Source organism: Cervus canadensis, chromosome 28, assembly GCF_019320065.1.
Source record: "Cervus canadensis isolate Bull #8, Minnesota chromosome 28, ASM1932006v1, whole genome shotgun sequence".
Taxonomy (NCBI): Eukaryota; Metazoa; Chordata; class Mammalia; order Artiodactyla; family Cervidae; genus Cervus; species Cervus canadensis.
This window is the reverse complement of record NC_057413.1, coordinates 22,275,113-22,286,507: the sequence shown is the minus strand read 5'-3', so window position 1 is coordinate 22,286,507 and position 11,395 is coordinate 22,275,113. Positions and strand designations below refer to the sequence as shown.

The 11,395-nt window shown below is 40.4% G+C and overlaps 1 protein-coding gene across 1 annotated transcript in view; it reads left to right on the top strand.

Annotated features, from left to right (window-relative positions):
* The first annotated feature begins 617 nt into the window (after positions 1 to 617).
* The window catches only part of LOC122430115 (zinc finger protein 397-like), a 37,780-nt gene continuing 27,002 nt past the window's right edge, over positions 618 to 11,395 (top strand). Inside the window, exons 1-4 of the mRNA XM_043450923.1 lie at positions 618 to 682; positions 4,923 to 4,989; positions 7,576 to 7,786; positions 9,521 to 9,667. The gene's annotated coding sequence lies outside the window, so the exon portion shown is untranslated. The remainder of the gene's footprint in view (positions 683 to 4,922; positions 4,990 to 7,575; positions 7,787 to 9,520; positions 9,668 to 11,395) is intronic.

The following is an 11,395-nucleotide window of genomic DNA, read 5'->3' as shown; positions in this document are numbered from 1 at the left end:
AACCTTAGGGTCAGATTGATAGGCGTGGCAAAGTTAGAATAGCTCTTCAGTAGTTTGGGTCCAGTGCCTTGATACAAATTAATTAGCTTGACTATCTTAGGAGGTGTCTGATAGCGTGGAGCTCCTGATGGTCTGATCCTTTAGAAGCTTAAAATAGCATTAGAGAAATTGCTTGTGTGGCTTGAGGCACTTAACTTTGTCTTTTTGGTGAGTAGCTGTAGGTTTGAGAGTAGCTACTCCTTCTAGTTCCTCTGCTTCTTCCGATCTCCTGTGATCCCTGTCTCCCATTTATTCCCCTAAAGGTGCATTTTGTGCTCCTAATCTGATCTAAGAAGCTGTTTTAGAGTTTAAAGCAGCCTCTGTATGAGACTTACACATCTATTTAACTTTCTGAGCTCCTAATTCTAGGGGAATTTTTATAAACACTTAATGTATTTATGCTTAAGTGTACATTTTATTTTATTCTAATGCTCCTGATAGTGGAAATCCATATTCCCATGCAAACTCAGAATGCTATATTTTTAACAGCACTCCAGCATTTTTCTTCATATATCACCTTCACTGACTCCCCTGAGTCACTGAGCATCCATACGTATCCTTCACCACCCCCAGCCCCAGTACCTGTGTCAGCAAAGGAAGTGGACGCATTAGTGATGGTTGTGGGAATGATGCAGAAAAAGAGGTGAGTGGAGACTCAGCAGCAGCAGCTCGGCTGCTCTTGAGCTTGGATGGTTTATACCTTTTGGTAATTTGACTCCTTTTCACCTTCCCACTGTACACTGTGGTACAAATAGGTATTTATACTATCCTCATTAAGGCGTCACATGGGAAAAAAAGACAGAGGTGCTTGAAGAAGACATAAAAATCCTGCAAAGAATGTACACTCATCTCTTTTGGTCCATCACAGTACTGCTCTCTCAGGTTCCTGTCAGTCTGCACAAACCCCCTGACTAGATGGTCTGCCACTCTTGCTTTACCTTGAACCCACCTCCTTAGATGGCCTCAGCACCTCACTCACTCTTTATCTGTTTCTTGCCATTAGCTTTACATATCTACAGTGTTCATCGGTTGAGTACTTCACCTAACAATTCCTCTTTCTTCTGAATTCTGGTGCATTCCCTCTATAATCCAGCAAAGACACAATATTAAACTCATCATCACCAGGCACTATAATTCATCTTTGAAGCTTTCAGTATACCAAGGGATACTGTATAAAGTAATGAGGCTGGTTTAAAGTTACCACCAAGAACTTAACAGAAGAATCCAAACATGGGTTGTCTTTTTAAATTGGGCAGTTCTAGCTATTCTAGTAGTACTGTTATTCCAAGTACTACCACTCCTTTAGGTATTTGGAACACTTGCAAGATTCCCATTTAATACATCATTCAAGAAAAACGCTCTATTACTCTGAATTTCATCTCATCTTTGACCATCTGGTTATGCACTTATTCACCATATTTGGAATTGAGTAACTTTTAACTATTTCCAAAATCACCTTTCAGAATGGGAATTGATTCCATTAGTCTTATTCAGAAGAACATGACATCCATTGTGGTGAAAGCTCCAAGAGAAATTACACATTTTCACACTGACTCTCCTGAACAGGGACTGCACTTACTAATAGTGTTTTATGATTAATGTTTTTAAAAGCCAGTCGTAAAATAATACATCATAGAGGTCTGCCTTTTGGATCATAAATTCCTTCCCTGTAGCATCCCTTCTGTACCCCACTATGGCCCATATTGATTACTAATCACATCAGAGTTATCTACACCTATTTCATTGAGCCATTGATATCCACTTGTCATTTGTCATCCTGGTTTCCTTGGTTAACTTTTTCAAAACAATGCTTTTCATTATCTTTTATTTTCTTATCCTCTCTTCTCCCTCTGCTTTCCCTTTTTTTAGCCTATAGATTACTATTCCTAACTCCTTTGTACTTGAAATTACAAGAAACCAGAAACAAATCTAGTTGTCTCTAGATCTTTGCTCTCTGCTTCAGTTGTGCCTTACTTTCTATAAAATACTAATTCTGCCTGAGGCCAATGTTACCTGTGTACAAATATCATACAGGATGGGTACGTTGTCAGAGGGAGAGGAGAGTGTGTGTATGCATGTGCATGTATGCACACACTCCTCCCAAATAGTTCAGAGGAACAGTAGTCTTCCAGTGAAAGCTGTTAGCAGAGGACCGTGGTATTGAAATGACTTGTAGATGTACCAGCTAACATCTCTTTACATTACTCAAAGTAATGTATAGCCAGATTACTTAACTCTTAGAATTACTGAGCATCTGGCAGAAATGTAGAGAAAAGAAAATATGACCAGAAAGATGAGTATTATACTGGGATGCATGTGAGAAAAGACTATGACTTGATAGAACAATATATGTCAAGGCTGATTCAGCACACCTATAGATGTAGCCAAATAGTTTGCGACAGCAGAAAAGAGCTGTTGTTTCTTCGTGGGCATAAGTAGAAATCCTTTCTTGGTCTACAGTTTTCACTCTTAGCATTGATCAGTCTGTATGACCTTACTTTGAGCTCCTAACTATGAGTGACAGCACTAAATTCTTTTATCCTGTAGATTCTATTTTTATACTTGTAATCTGAAATTAACTGTTCACCAGTACTTTCTTCTCTTATATTCAACTTTTTAAGACCTGGCATAATAAGTGGTTCTTCCATAACAGTTGCCATCCAACATGGTCCTAGGAGAGACATCTTAGGTTTCAAAGATTTTCTGCATTGAGTAAGGTGGTCGTGGTTGATTCCCATATAGAACAGTTAGTTTTATTCTTGGTTCTGAGGGTCTAGATACTGCTTTTAGTTATTGAGCACTTACTATGTGTCAAACCCTTTTTCTCATGCTTATGATAGATATTTTGATATCTTATGATATCCTCTATTTTATAGATGAGGAAACTGAGGCTTAGCTGAAAAGTTACTGGGGAAGGAAATAGGCAGTATAGTGCAAATCCATTACAATTACTGGAAAATTGGTTGAAAATGTCATTTTTCATCAAATGTCATCTTTAAATGTTGATAATTTTTGGTCCTTTGTAGTATTAGAAAGCTAAATTCTACAAGTAAAACATGTTTAAAACTTGGGAGGAAAAGCAGTAACTTATAACTCAAATACATTTCTCTCTAAACTGCCCCAGGGAAAGTGGCATTATGGGGGAAAATGAAATATCCATGTCTTAGGCCAAGCAAATGGACATTTAGGATGACAACAGTAAGTTCATCTACAGCATAAGATGTGTAAAAGCTTCAATTTTACTGCTCATTTCCAACTACCATTTTCTTATTCTATCATTCATGGTTTTTCAAACATGTCATCTGTTGTTAAACCCCATTTCCTCATTAATGCATTCTTAAAACTCGTTTTTGGCTTTTGTACTCACGCCACTGAAATGTCCTCAGAATCACCAGTGGATAAATATTAATGCCTTTTCTTAGCTCTTATCTTTTTTTTTTTTTTGACCAACCAGGTAACATGTGGGACCTTAGTTCCCTGACCAGTGGTTGAACCTGTGCCCCCTGGGATGCAGAGTGGATACAGAGTCTTAACCATTGGACTGCCAGGAAGGCCACAGTTCTTGTCCTTCTTACATTTCATAATTTTTGAATTGACCCTGCATCTCAGGAATTCTCCTTTGAGAATTGGCTGATTTTCTTCACTTTTAGCTTTTCTCTATGCATCTTTTTTTTCCTCCTCTCCACTGAAAAAAATATCCTTGTCTTAATTTTATTCACTACTTTTTCTATACTCCTCTTTATCCATTTGGATTATTTCTACTTCTGTATTTCAGTAACTTAATATTTTCTACCCTATGGGTTGTCTCTTAACTTGTGAACTTTTCCACGGGTACTTATATAACTTGGCATTTGGAGACAGAACTCGTTACTGTGTCCCCAACCACCATTTTCCTTTTAAACAGGCATCTTTGGTTAACATCTTTACCCTTAACAGACTCACTACCCTTTATATTTCTTAGCCCAATCTTGGAGTGGTCTTTTAGTCTTTTTCTGGTTTTCACTGTTCATGTCCAATATCTTGTTGTTCCAATTCTTAGTTTTCTCCTTGAGACTGGATTTTTTTTTCCCCTTCCCTTGTTTCTGCCATTTCTTCGTATCCTTCTCTGCAGATACATATCATCTGAGGCCCAGATTATTGTAATTCTTGCTTTTCAGTTTCCTTACTCCCAAGATCCCCACCTTGTTTGCTTCCAAGATTGTCCTCCTCAAACTCCATTTTTCTGATGTCTCATTTCAAAAGATAATCAAGATAACTTTCACATCAGGTAATTCCTATCAGAGCAGTGATAGGACCCTGTCCTCTTATTACCTTGTCCTCATATTTAATCTGCCTCAGCCCCATTTCTCTCTAGCATATTCACCTTGATTCATCATAGTCACACTTCCTGTGACCTTCCACTGATGTCTTATAAAGCCCTTGCCTCTGTGCCTTTCTCATGCTGTTCCTTTTGCTTAGATTTTTCTTTGGCCCCAGCTCATGTTCATTACTCCCTTCAAAGACTAGCTTCCATTATATCTTCTGAGTGAGCTCTCCCTGATGATTTCACCCTTACTCTGTGCTGCCTCAGCACTGATCCTTTAAGTTTGTAGTGTGGTCCATGCACTTACAAATATGTTGTTTTGTAATTATTTTCTAGCACTCTGTATTGTAGTTTCATGTTTGTATTTATTTCCAAAATTAAATTGTAAGCTCCTTGAGGGCAGGAATAATAACTTTTACATTTGTATCTCCGCACCCCTTAGTGCCTAGTACAGTGCTGAGCACATAGTAGGCGTTTAATAAATGCTTGTCAAATTATTGTGTGCATTATTTATGGTGTTCTATCTACAGAAATATTTACACTGCTTTCAAGGATATATGTCTCTTCATTTTATGCACAGACCCATTTCCATTATACATCAATAACTGCATTCAAGATGGAAGACAAAAAAATTCAACGTTAGGAGGGTATGTGTGGAAAGTTGAAATGTGAAACTTTTCATTTGTTCAGATTTGTTTGTTGGTTAAGAAGGAAAATAGGAAACTCTAAAGATTACTGCCTATCATTGCAAAAGTGCTTGAAAATAGGCTTTTTGTGTCTCAAGTAGACCATTGGTTCCTAACTGGAGAAATTTAGCAATGTCTGGAGACAGTTTTGGTTGTACTATCAAGGGATGGCTGGGATACCACTGGCATCTAATGGATAGATGCTAGAGATGTTGCTAAACATTCTGCATGCACAGGACAGTCCCCACAAAAGAAAACATTCCCAATTTCCATATGTTTAATAGTGCCTGAGAAACCCTGGTATAGGTATATTTAAGGTATATAGCAAAAAGAAGAGAGAAAATACTAGATTTTTTTTACAATTAGAAAAATCAGCTATGCCAAGCTTTATGAGAATCTGTTTATATATTTTATAGTTCATAGTTCGTAATATTATGAAAGCCTTAATGTTTGGAGTTCACAGCAACATACATATATGTTTTAAGGTTGCTTTCAGCATCAGATCTGCCTTCCAAAGTGGAAGGTGTTGTAGGAGTACAAGCCTAGTTTTAGCCTTCTGTATCTTGCTTTTTCCCATAAAGTGAAAGATAAAACACTGGGGCCTATCTTTAGCAGGGAGCCTGCAAATCAAAGATTTAGTTTTGGGGACAACACATGACACTTAACCACCCCTTGGGCAGCCACTAGACAGGAATGACTGCTAACTTCCTAAGGAAACCCCAAGCAGACCCACATAAAGTTTTTAACATACTCTCTTAATTCTGCTTAAGACGACACATGTAGGGGGAAATATGACTAGTCAGAAGTACAATTAAGAAGTAGTGTAAAAGAAGACTTTTTAAAAACTAGTCTCTTTTTTGCAACTCAGTGGTACTTTTGACAGGTTTTAAAAGGATCAATCCCAGAGTTAGGAAAATAAGTATGTAATACATCAAAGAAATAACTGTGCTCTGATGTGTTTAATTAGTCTGTAGAATGCTAGGTTTGGAAGTGACTTGAAATCATTTTCCGGTCTATTATTCTGTAACGGAAGGTCCAAAGAGGTCATGTGGCTTGCACCAGGTGATCCATTAAGTTAATGGTACAGGTGGAAACAGAATCCAGGCTTCCGGAGGCTTTACCTCTTTGACTAGTTATGACCATTGTTTTATGTTCTTGATTCATCCAGTGCCATAGAATGTATTCATACTTAGTGCCGCCTCTTGTAGTGTTTCATTTTAGGAATTTACTTTTATCAGCTTGCATGTCCAAACCAGTACACTGGTGTCTTGAGTTAAATTCTCTAATGAACGTCTGAGTAGTCCAAGGGATTTTGCAGTATTGCAGCCGCTTTTTGAACGTCTTGCACTCTCAGGTCGGTCCGTAATCTTGGAGAAAGCACACAGGATGTGCAGCATTGGCATTCAGAACACTAACGATGAAAACCGGAGCTCCTGCCGTCCAGTGTGTCGGTTTTAGGCATCCTCTAACACTGGAGATGCCCTTTCCCAGCTGCAGTCTTTAAATTCCAATATTCAAGGCTGGTCCTACCCTGGGTAAAATCAGGAAGTAAAAAAAAAAACCACCTTCGTGACGGGTGACGCAGGAATTGCGAATCTTGCGAAAACTAGGGTCAGAGGCTCTCACAAAAATGAGCAGGGACGAAACCTGCAGTCGGCCCCCCGAACCCAGGGCTGCAAGTCAGGATACAAGCGAGGCCCCGCCCCGGAAGTGATGAGAGACTTCCGCCCTCAAGGAATTCTTGAAGCTGATTGCTTCTCTGGCTGAAGTAGGGTCCTTTGCTCTTGGACGGTAGTGTGGTGGGCACTGCTCAGCTGCAACCCCTTGGATTCCCTCTCCCTGGGCGGGCCGGGGTGGATCGTGGGCGTGAACCTCGAGAGGCGGGACGGTGAGCAATAACCCCAGATGCCACCTCCCGGGAAGGGTTTTTCTTAAAGATTTACTGCTGCTGGAGTACACATTTGGAACTACTCTTGGGGTTATGACCCCAATCTTTCCTGAGGTTTTCAGAGTTTTATTGAATCACATTAACAACGTGTACACCTGGTACATTTGGAATCAATGCCCACCAAATCCCTCAGCTTGCCATCCCAAACAAAAGAAACAGCCAATGATTGGAAATAAGTACTAGGAGATCTGAATTTAGAAGTTTCCTCTTCCACGACTGCATTCTGTGTCCATATTTCCCTTAGAATGCAGAATACATCTCTATTTCAGCTTGGCAATAAATGATGGCGGTTCCCCTTTAGCAGCAATTTTCCCGTCCACACCTGGGCAGACCCGCCTTCCATCAAGGGCGGTGCTGTTCTCTCCTGACACACCTCTCCATCTGCTCTCCCAGTAGTGTCCCCAAGGCGATGGCAAAGAGGTTCCTGTGGCACAGGGCCGCGCTTGCTAATCCCAGTCTGTGATCAGACAGCCCTTTGCAAGTTAGCTCCTTATTTGACATGGCTTTTTACCCACTTCCATAACCCTCAGTAATTAGTGTAACAGCGTAACAGCTATGGCAGTCTGCTTTCTCTGAGTAAATTAATGTTTGTTTTACAGAAGTATTGCAGAAAAGGGAGGCCCTCACGAGGAATCTTACTGAATTGCAGACTCTCCAGTTACAAGAAAGCTGCCTGTCTGAATTTTTAGAAGAGCTGCTTTTGCTGGTTCCAAAGATTCTGTTACTAGAAAACTCTGCTCTGAGCTGGCTCCTGAGCTCCTTTGATAATGGCTGAGGCCAGTTCCTGACTCTTCTGCTGAGTAATACCAGGTCTGGGAATGGGAGCCACATTGTGGGAAGCAGATGGTGGGAGAGGGTTGGGAAGGTGGCTAAGCTGGAGGACCTCAAGAGGGAGTTGGATAAACCTAGAAAATAGGGCAGCAAAGGAGAGGTATTTATTGTTATCTTAAAACTTTTAGTCTGTTAGTGATTCTTATTTTTCCCTACATTTTAGGCATGCAAGTCTAAAGTCAGACTGTCTCTTATGCTTCCATTTCCTCATCTGTAAATGAGGATGATAAAAGCACCTGCCTTTTACATTGCATGAACATTACGTAGTACATAAGAAGTGCTATCTAGATATTTGTTGTACTTATTTCTTCCTCTCTTTACTTTCCTGGAACTTGCCCTACTCTGCTGATTTATTTGCTTATACAGTGATTCTCTCATAATTTCATGTGTTTTTTTCTAGGTCCCAGTTCTTGCACACAGTCAAGAAGTGATCTATTAGTAAATGTCAAGTCTGGCAGCAGAAGGAGAACCACTGTCTCTCCAGATCCTAGCTAGGAATATACCATTGAAATATTAATTATAGGGACCCTTCTTCCTATAGTAATCTCCCTACAGGAGAATTATTAAGTGTTAAACTTTGACATTCTGTAGTTTTCTGAAGATGTGGATGTAAGATCTCCCTTACATCTATCTTGCTCACCAGTGCCACACTGTTTAATTACTGAGGCTTTGTAATACATGTTTAAAATTCTTTAGAGCAACTGCTGATATGGCCCACATAGGGTCTCATTATTAAGGTGGCTGATTATGTTGACCTCACAAACAGAGAATAAAATCACTGTGATCCTTGAGACTGACCAAATTGCCCAAACAACATTCTGATTTCTCACTGGTGCCTACCTTCTCAAAGCTATGAGACCACCAGATTCCAGACCTCTGGCTATGTGACCACAGGACTCAACTACAGGCTAAAAATTAACCATCCCTTCAGAGAATTTTTCATTGACAGGGTATAAGAAAGACCCCATCAGAAAGGGAGGACACTGGTTCTCTTTAAGTGCCAGTCACCCTGTCATTTCCCTCTAATAAATTTCCCTTTTCTTGCCTGACTTACCAGCTCGCTTTCTTTTTCTCTGCACTTGCCTTACAACTGCCCCTTCACTGCCCTTCTTCAGCTTTTCCATGCAGAGTCTTGCTTGTTTAGTTTTCTATATTAACTTTAAAATCTACTTATTAAAAAGTTCATATTTTATTGGAATAGTGTTAAATTTACAAATCAATATAAGAATTACTTTCTGAGACCTAAGCCTTGAAGATCCATTTGCTCGTTCCCCTGGGTGGCAAGTGAAAGGACTAGAGACTAAACAGATCTAGGTTCAAATTTCATCTCTGCTCTCTTATCAGTTGCCCAACCTCTGAAAATTTATGTTTCTCAGATTTCTTATACGTGACAGGATGACTGTAATGTCTGCCCTGAAAGTCTGTGTCTGTGTGCGCGCAGTAGCTCAGGTTTGTCCCACTCTTTGCGAGCCCATGGATTGTAGCCCGCCAGGCTCCTCTGTCCGTCGGATTCTCCAGGCAAGAACACAGGAGCAGGTTGCCCTTTCCTCCTCCAGAGGATCTTCCCCACCCAGGGATTGAACCCAGTCTCTTGCGTCTCTTACATTGGCAGGCAGTACTTTACCACTGTGCCACCGAGGATTAAAAGAGCTAAAAAGCCTAAAATGCTTTTTTCTATATATATAGAATCGTTTCCTCTCTTGCTCCTTTCAGAGTCCTCTCACGAACCACTGAGAGGGAAACCTCCAGGATCCTAGAGCGGACGACTTGGTATCTGGGGCAGGGTTCTGCGGCAGTTGACCTCTGGAGGCCACTGCAGGCATCAGAGTCCCCTTGGTTCGTCAAACCACGGTTTTCCGGGTGAGACTTCTTCGACTTTCTCCTGGGTGTGGAGTAAGCTCTTGGGCGAAGGGCCCCCGAGGTGGGTGGTTATCTGAGACCTGCCCCTCACTCTGCCGCCCCTCCTCTCTCTGCCTCTTCTTCTCACACACCTTCTTTTTTACTCCCTTTTTCTTTCCCTCGTCCCTTTTTTCTGTCCTTTCCCTCCGACGCCTTCTTTTCCTGTCCTTTCCCTCCCCCCCGTCCTCTGGGTCGTTGCCATATTGGCACTGGAAATTCCCCTGCAGCGTCTCGGAGGCCCGGAGGACTGACTGGTCGCTGGTCGCTGGAGTGCCCCTCCTCGCTTTTCTGGCGAAGCCCTATTTTTGGGTGCGAGGAAGGGGAGTCGGAGAATGGAGCAGACTCTTTCTCTTGGCCCTGTGTCCCCAGCTCTGCTTTGTTGTGATAACTTTAGTAGCTCGCCGACACTCGACAGTTTTATTTGGATGTTCTTGAAATATTTTCATTTGCCTCAAAGGAAAAAACTCAGTTTAGCTGAAACATTCATGAAAGTTCCTTTCTTTTGATGTCTACATTGCATTTCCCCTCCGCCTCCAGCCGTTTTCTTCTGTTTAAAAGATGAGAGCAAATGTCCCTCTTTTTTCTTGATACCTTTTCTTTGACATTAAAAATGTTAAAGTAACTGATAAAAACTCAGAGAGGTACTTTATACATATTTGTAGCCTTAAGATTGACATTGACTTAAGGCGACTACAAAGGACAATAAATACAATATTTGTGAATTTGTGAATTATATTAATTCACAAAAATATTGTATTTATTGTCCTTTGTAGTCGCCTTAAGTCAATGTCAGCAATTTGGGGCCGAGAGGAAAAAAAGACAGCGCACTGAAGCAGCCACAGGAAAGACTAATTCAGGTGTGAGCAAGCTACAGGCCAAAGGGGCTTTGGGTAGGACTAGGAGTTCTCCATGTTTTGCTAAGGACAAAGCAACTTGCACCATAAGCTCCATGGTAACTACATTTCTGGACTTTGGGCAAGGGTTCATTTGTATGTGAACTGTGCACCAAGTGAGCCTTTTTCAGTATTGCCAAAGAGCTACTTACTGTTCAGAGAAACTTGATAAAACAGCATCACTTAGAAATAAATGGCACAGTTCCTAAGCCATGTGGAATGTAGTGTCCACGTGACAATAAACTTATGACTGATTTGTAGGGCTTGAAACTGAATTAAGGAAATTAGAGGCTTAAAATATGCATGTTTGTGTAAAAAAACATTAGAAAGATGCAGGAAACTAATAAAATTGGCTACCTGTGGAGGTGGGAAACGGGGGGAATCAAGGTGGAAACAAGTTTTCTCTGTATCTTTTTAGATCATTTTGACTTGAATTGTATATTACCTGTTAAAAAACATAGACACATTTTTTAGTAGAACTTTTGGAGTAGTTTCTGAGATCTAGGCATTTTAGATTTACAGAAAAATTGTGAAAGTAGTACAGAGAGTTCTTATATCCCCCCACATTTAGTTTCCCTATAGTTAACATCTTACCTTATGTAGTATATTTATCACAATTCTTGAGTTACTATTACATATTATTATTATTAAAGTCCATACTTTATTCACACTTCCTTAGTTTTTACCTAATGTCCTTTCTCTATTCTAGGATCCCATCCAGCATACCGTGTTACATTTAATTGTCATGTCTCCATATGTTCCTCTTGGCTGTGACACTTTCTCAAACTTTCCTTGG